Genomic DNA, 8,572 nt, shown 5'->3' with positions numbered 1-8,572 from the left:
TCTTGTGATCCAATGTATTAAACAGTAGGCCTACATCACATCCCTGCAAAGTTTATTTAAAAAATATTTCCCAACCAGCAGTGCTCAGTATGACTGGATTATGGATCCATTTAATGCAGCATGTTGGTATTTCATTTAATATATTATACAATGCTGTAAAATATTGGCCTATGCTTCCTAATATGTTGCTGGAAAACAGAAATATGTGTTTCATTTACAATGGCACATTATGTATTTATTTATTATTATATCTGCAGCACCAGCTGATTTTAACTCTGCTGTCGAGGATATATTTGGAACTTGTCATTATTTCAATAAATTTGACAATTTTAAGCTTGACCTACCACTTTCTTAGAGCGATGAGGGACAGGTGGGATTTAAAAATGCCCCCTTGATCTAAGTGGGGAATGAAAGAAAAAGTTAACATATTTATCTAACAGCTGTCCCCCCCGCCCCCTTCTATTTCTGTTAGGTGCCGCTTCACTCTGCTACTGAAGGATCAGGCTGACTGCAACTGCTATGGATGGCAGGAAACACAGTACACGTGAATTTCTAGATGAAAAGTGAATAAATGCACTTGCTTAACTGATAAGTTATCAATGGTTATTTATGCAAGCTTGTGTAGCCTAAACAATACATACCTAGGCCTAGCCAAATTTATCCTGGCTGTAGATAAAGCAGGATATGAATTTCCCAATATTTTGCAAGATTAGGCTAATAGTGGTTTACTGAGGTTTAATATCAATTGAAATACCACTAAAATCACGTTGATCTTTAGTTTGGTTGTAATTTCAACATTGTTTCAATATTCATTTTAGTGGAAATACCATTGAAATCCCATTGATCTGTAGTTAGAATTTCATTTCAATGTTGCTTTAATATTAATGAAGGGTGCAAAAGTGATGTAGAATAAATGTTGCAGTGCGACGTTGATTCAATTATTTTAACGTTGACAAAGTAATTGTTAGCTGGCTGCAGAATGAGCAGTCATCAACACCAACTGAAAGCCCCATTTTGCAGGTACAGTAGTCTTGCATTGCATACTCTTGAATTACATTTTCCAAAGGCCAGCTTTCATGCTTGTGTCACAACTTCAGAACGGCTTGACGCACATGCTTCAAATTTGGTGTGAACATTTGTATGGACTCAATGATGAAGTCAAATGTCAAGGCCAAACCCACCTTGAGTGTGATATCTCAAGAATGCCTGACACACAAGGTTTTTTGGTACAAGGGTTTGTATGAACTCAAAGATTAAGTGATTCAATGTTTTTTATTTCAGGAATCTGCCCACCAACATTAACCCAGTAGCTTTCCATCCACTATTGTAATTCCTCTGGCATTACATTTCTAGTTTATGTATGTTCTTTTCTGGAGCCCAATAATTTTTTTCATATTTTTTTATAGCTTTCTAATATCTATTTCACTGCCACTTCTTGTGTTAGGAGGTCAAGTCTAACTTTAGCCTTTGACTGTCGCAATTACAGCGGGGAGCGAAAGACATAACTTTGGACATTGGTGACGCACCACGAGCTGGCTATGGGCCTTCATCAGTATGTCCAGATAGAAACAGCAACAAATGAGGAGAGAAGGTTGCTTGTCAACAAACCCATTGGAGGACTAGAATGCCAGATGTAGAACTAATTTCTTACATATATATATATATATATATATATATATATACAGTTATTTGTGTGTGTGTGTTTATACATTCATTTGGCTGACACTTTAAGCGAAAGCGATTTACAGTTGTTGTAATGACCATTTGTGAATGTCTTCGCCTTCATCTTTGACCATTTTAGAGTGTGACTTCTCCCCTTTCCCTCCCTGCTTCAGAAGTTTTGAACTGTAACAGATGACGCCAGACGTCTTTCTCCGCTCCACTCCTTCAGTGCGGTTTGTCCTTGTTTGTCCTTGTTTGTCACCGACAACAAGCTACGGCCACGTCACTGTTGTATGGGAACGGAGAGAAAGATTAAAAGTCTCCGATATAAATGGCATGAAGCATAATAAATGAATGAGCATGAGGTCAGTCTCCAAGAAGCACCGCAGCGTTATGGGAAACGCTATTCCCCGAATATGTTTTGATAGGATTTGAGGTGAGCAATGGAAAAGGCACCAGCAACCTCTGGCCCTCGGCCAATAGTAAGTCCAGCTTATCAGCTGACAAGCACCCCCCCCCCCCCCACCCTCTTTGCTCGGCTGAGGGGTAACATAAGGACAAAGGTGTTTGTAGGGCAACCCCCAGTGGAGAGTAAACATTTTAAATAAATAAATGATAGATAGATAATAACTAAATATTGTAAATAGGTACAGATAGAGAAGCCATCATAATGAATCAGGTGTGCCATGCATATACATGAACTGATTTGCTCTCATTAGTTGGCCAGGAGCTACAGTATAGCCTTTCATATTCTCTTCATATTCTCAAGTTTCAAGCTCAAAACTCTACCGTGTGAAAGGATATGATTCTGTGAAACATAGTTTATTTTGTTCTGCAGGTTATTGCACAAGTAACTATTTGGATACCAGCATGGCCAGGAGCTTTAAACCAGTAAGAGCATGTTTGGTCTTGATTAATGTAGCACAGAAAAAAAATATGGAGACATCTGGTTTATTTAGACGACTTTTTGATGTTCTGCAAGGGTAATGAAGTCTGATGGATCACACTTAACTCTAAATTACAGTAATTTACAGTAATATATCTAGCTCATAGTATCACATTACACATGCAGGTTTTAGAGGTAAGAGAATTCATGAATGTTTGTCTTCGGGCTGAAGACTAGAGCACACAGATAAAGAACCCCTTTAGAGGCCAATCAGATCTTTTCGAGGCGTGTATGACTTTCTTTATGTTTGGCCCCATTATCAGCAGTGATATACCCAAAATCGTGAGTCATGTAGGCCTACACACATCAAAGTCTCCACCAACTTTTCATAGTATTTTATTTCACTCTTATCTATGGCGCCTAGAGGGAAACAGAACACACACACACACACACACAGACACTCCCACACATACACCCACACACACACATGCACACACACACATTCTAGTTCACTATAGTCTCTCTCTGGTTTCCGGCGTGTGAAGTGCTCTCATATCAGGCCACCTCGTATCTGACTGTGTTTAATCATTCTCGTGAGTTTGCCACTGCAGTGATGTAACACGTGGCAGTCGCCGCACCGCTCCAGAGAGTCGTGACATGGGTGTGCACGCGAGGGAGAGAGAGAGAGAGAGAGGGAAATGCAGAGAGAGAGAGATAGGAGATAGAGCCAGAGAGAGAGATTGCCCTCCTTTCCTGTTCCTGCGCTCTCTCACACACACACACTCTCACTCCATCATTCCCTCTCTCACTCGCCTGCTCCAAAAACCTGGTGCGCGTAGTAACCCTGGAGCCCAAAAAAAGAGAGCGCTTCCTCGCCAACCAAAAAAGGGAGCAGGAGGAAGGAGCGAAATAGAGCGAGGAGGAGGAGGAGGAAGAGGAAGGGGGGGGCGGATGAGTGAGCGAGGAACAGAACTCCCACACACACACTCTGCCGCGTGGGGTGTTCTGTGGGAGGCTGCTTGTGGTCTCTGTGTGTATGTGTGTGTGTGTGTGTGTGTGTGTGTGTGTGTGTGTGTGTTCTGTGTGTGTGTGTGTGTGGAGGGGAGGCTGAATGAGTGCACGTCACAGCAACAGCTAGTGCGTGGGAGTTGGCAAGAGTGTGGGCGAGTCGTAGGCTAGGAGCCATCATCTCTATTCATCCCACATGTATCCCTCTTTCTCTCACTCCCCTGGCTCTCACTCCCTCTCTCTATCTCCATCTCTCACTCTTCCTCTCACACTTTGCCTTATATCCCCTCTCTCCGTTTCCTCGTGTTCTTTCTCTCACTTCCTCTGATATTCTCTCTCTCTCGCTCTCTCTCTCTTTCTATCTATCCTCTCTTCATCCCAAGGGGCCCATCATTTTACATTTCTTCTTTTCTCTTTGTCAGTCTTTTTTCTTGTATTTGCAGTGAGCTTTTGATCTCTGCTTCTCTCATCACAGGTCAGATCGGGGAGGCTTTCACTTGAAGGCTTTTTTAACGCTCCCCACGTGTGTGTGTGTGTACTGATATGTGTGCCTATGTGGATACTAAGGACTAGATCGATTACTGACTTCACACAAGCATTCCAAAGCACTACAACAGGGGGGTGGGAGAATATGCTCACATCCAAGAAAATACACGGACACAAACACAGATATGCACAAAACACACACACACACACAGATAGATAGATAGCGAGATATATATATATATATATATATAGATATATATATAGATATATATATATATATATAGATATAGATAGATAGATAGATAGATAGATAGATAGCGAGATATATAGAGATATAGATAGATAGATAGATAGATAGATAGATAGATAGCGAGATATATATATATATATATATATATATATATATATATATATATATATATATATATATAGATATATATGTAGATAGATAGATAGAGAATAAGAGAAGAGGGTGGAGGTGTCCATGCTGTCAGCACTGAAAGGAAAAGTTGGAAAGTTGTGTGTGTGAGAGAGAGAGGCAGAGAGAGAGAGAGAAGAATTGAGTTCTTAGTGCTGCTAATATATCTGACAACAGTAACAGTATTACACAGCAAGCTTATACCTGACAGGCTGTGTACTAACACAGAGGAATGCCGATATCAAGCATCAAGCAGTAGAGATTCATTCCCCTTTTAAAAAAATTTGAGAAATAGTGACAAATCCCCTCTTACTCATTTACTCTTCTCTCACAACTCATGGCAGAGATTTCTCTTGTTTTGTAAGCAGAGAATTTTATCTTGGTTGGTTGTTCAGAGCTATAGTGACTCTCAAGAGGTAGACGATATGTTTACTAGTTGCAATATTCTCCTGAACAGAGGTGTCGCTGTTGTGAAAAGCTGCAGTAAGTACTGCAGAAGAAGCTGCAGTAAGAAACACTAGTAGCTAGCTTCTGTGATGATGGTGCTTCAGACTTTGGTTGCTACTATTCACAACTACCACCATCATTATCATCTAGTTTCCAAGGTGTGCGCACAGGTAGATAGATAGATAGGTAGATAGATAGATAGATAGATGGATATATATAAGTTGAGATGCAGAAACACTGGTTTGAACACTTGCATACCTTTCCCCCCATTCAGGATTAATTGATTTGGGATAAGTGGGCCCGCTAACCTGGTCAACCTCTTTTATTCTTCAACTCTCTTTGGCCATCATAAAAAAAAGAAAGTAGGGGAGAACCGGGACGAAGGAAACACTTCTTAATTAAATGTAATTTACAAAGACATCGTAAAACACTGAAAGTTAATATTTTGTCTCTAGCAACCTACATCTATCCTCTGTCAAATACTACAGCTCTGAACAAAACCATTCAAGAGTTATTTAAGGAGAAGTCGAACGTGCGTTTTGTTTCATTCGTCCCTCCTGGCTGGGACGAATGAAACAGCATGGGGGACGAATGAAACATACAGCTTAAATTATGTAAACTTCCCACAATTTCAATATTTGACAACATATCATGAATAGTACTTCAAGTAGGTGTTATTTTAGATAGATTGCTGCTGGGCTATATGTCTTGGTTCATGTCTGTTAACAACTCATTGACGTCATGGTAAAGCACTTATCTCGCGGTTATGGAAATAGCATGCACTATGCCATTAATATAGCTAGAATAATGCATGTTTCGAATTATATAATGTTTCTATAGTACAAAATGTTATTTCACTCTGTTTTTACGTGGTTAAAGCCACCACACATCCAAATAAGTGCCCTTCATGACCGACAGGCCGTCGGTCTCCATAGGTTAACATGGCAAAACTCGACCCCCTACCTGATAGCCCCAAATATATTTGCATCTTTCTAAAACTGCTTTTCCATGTCTCACCAGCCTGCATAAAATATAGTATAAACACAGATATGTGTGCATTGACTTAGAATAAATGGGGTTTAATGCCTGGTCGGGACAAATGAAACAGGTGTTTCAATCGTCCCGCCATAGACATCTAGCATTATAGGCTGTTTTGCATCCATTACAAACAAACATGCAATGTGAACGTCTGGGATTGGGGAGAGCACTAAATGCTCTACTGAATAAGCATGAAGTCAAACCTTTAAATGAAAAACACTCTTTAATAATCAAAAAAATAAACCGCTAATGAAGTAAACTTGTGACCATCAAAAATCGTTTATTGCCTGTAACTCCGTGATACCAGAACGTAACAGGAAGGCATTTGGCTGAGCAACGGAGGTTAATATGCTCTATGTTTTGTCCAAATGATGACTGTCTATCATCGTTGCACTCGGAGAAAACCGGAATGTTTCATTCGTCCCCCGTTTCAATGGTCCCGGTTGTACCCTATAATGTAAGTTTATGTACAATAATAACATCTAAAATAAGATAGCTGCCCAAGCTGAAACAACCCTCTGTAATATGGACCCAATCTCATGAGGGGGTGTTGAATGTATGTGTGTGGGTGCATCAGTGTGTGGTGTGTGTGTTTTGAGATTTTGATTTAGAATAGTAAGTGTGAGAGAGGGGAAGTCTGTGCATGTTTATTAAAATTCCAGGCTACACCAGTGGAAAGTTAAAGGACAGGGGGCCCAACAAGTGATGCAGGACAGTGAAAGATACCAGACTGAGCCTGTTGTTATTATCTACAGACACAGCTAGGTTGGAACTCTGTGTGTGTGTGTGTGAGAGAGAGAGAGAGAGAGGGGGGGGGGGTATTTGTCTTTAAAGGGAAGAGTTAAGAGTTTCTCTTGGAAATTGATGGATCAAACCATTTTTGAGGGACGGGGGTTGTTTGCTGAGGGATCAGAGAGGAGGGTCGCTGGGTTCATCTTGAAAGGGGAACATTGAACTTCGACCCAGACACAGAGTTCATCAACTGTGGATAGGACTCTTTCTCTCTCCACACTTCCTGACTTTAAATCTGTAAGCAATCAATACACACATGTTTCTGCTTTCTATGGGTCACCTATTTCAAACACACAGTACATACCCATTGGATAGACAGTTAGGTGAAAAGCAACTCGCGCTTCAGTGAAGTTTAAAACTTTTTTACAGCATGTGCACACAAGACCACCTTGCAACTTTACCCTACCAGATGTAATCCCTTTATTACTATTTTATTACATGTGCTAATGTTACAGTACCTACACAATACCTAAGTAGGAATCCTTAAAGCATTACAAACTCCACCATGAAGGGTGATAAAAGTATTTATAATGCCTCATAATGATTGGCATATGTGCATATATATATATTCACAATATTGAATAGCAGTCATGAATACATATTTAAAGGGATATTCCACCATTTGGGGAATTATACTAATTGTCCACCTCCCCTTGAGTTAAACAATTGATTTTTACCATTCTCCTGTTCATCCAGCCGTTCTCTAAGTCTGGCGATACCACTTTTAGCTCCAGCCTGATCATTGAATCGGATTAGACCATTAGCATCTCGCCTGCTAGCATCACGTTTAAAAGTGACTAAGATTTCCGGTAATTTTCCTATTTAAAACTTGTCTCATCTCAAGTTAGAAAGTGTAATAAGACCAACGGAAAATGAAACAGCGATTTTCTAGGCTGATTTGACATGGAACTATACTCTCATTCGTACTCGTAATAATCCAGTCACTAATCATTTCGTCTGCTGCAGCTCAACCTTGTTGCTGGAAGTTAGCCTACGGGGACTATTTTCAGGTGCTGCATGATATCATTGTGCTGCTGTGCACATGTTCCTTGATTATTACGCTGGAATGAGAGTATTGTTCCATGTAAAACCAGGAGAAAAACATACGAATCTCAGAGTAACTAGAGACCAGTGATTAACAATTACTTTGCTTCCAGCATGTTGAGGCTTTTATCAGCGCTGTTGTCGCAGCTGAAACAGTACGAGACTTAACTGTTACTAATGAAGAGAGGAGGATGGGAATCGTTGCTGCTGCCTTTCTTCTTATGATTGTAATGTAATGCTTTTTATGTTGTGATATGATGAAAGTAAATTCCCATTAATGTAACTCCCCCATACACACACATTCTCTCTCTCTCTCTCTTTCTCTCTCTCACACACACACCCACACACACACTGTTGTTTCAGTGGGAAGAGGTATAAAAAGAAGCAGGCCTCTGTGTTTGGGGATGTAAATAAAAAATAGTAAAATATCAAACCTCTCAGACTGATTAGCGATTAGAGAGAGAGAGAGAGAGAAAAAGAGAGAGAGTAGTCAGTCAGGAATTAATCTACCTGTGCACATTTCCTTCTCTGGTCCCCCAAGAGCTGTAAATAAAATGCTTAGAAAGCTCAGACGAGGGCTGAAGAGCTTTCACGACAGTCTGTGTGTGTGTGTGTGTGTGTGTGTGTTTGTCAGCTGGGAAAAGCCATATCTCAGAAACACACCCACACACACTGTCAAAGACACACATGGTTGCACACGCAAATTATGAACACACAAGCCCATTTCCATTTATTACCCCTGGGCAGAGCATATACAGTAGTACAGTGTGCAAGATAATGATGAATTATGA

The sequence above is a fragment of the Alosa sapidissima genome, chromosome 2, assembly GCF_018492685.1.
Source record: "Alosa sapidissima isolate fAloSap1 chromosome 2, fAloSap1.pri, whole genome shotgun sequence".
NCBI lineage: Eukaryota > Metazoa > Chordata > Actinopteri > Clupeiformes > Clupeidae > Alosa > Alosa sapidissima.
The sequence above is the reverse complement of the archived record's forward strand: the minus strand, read 5'-3'. Positions refer to the sequence as shown.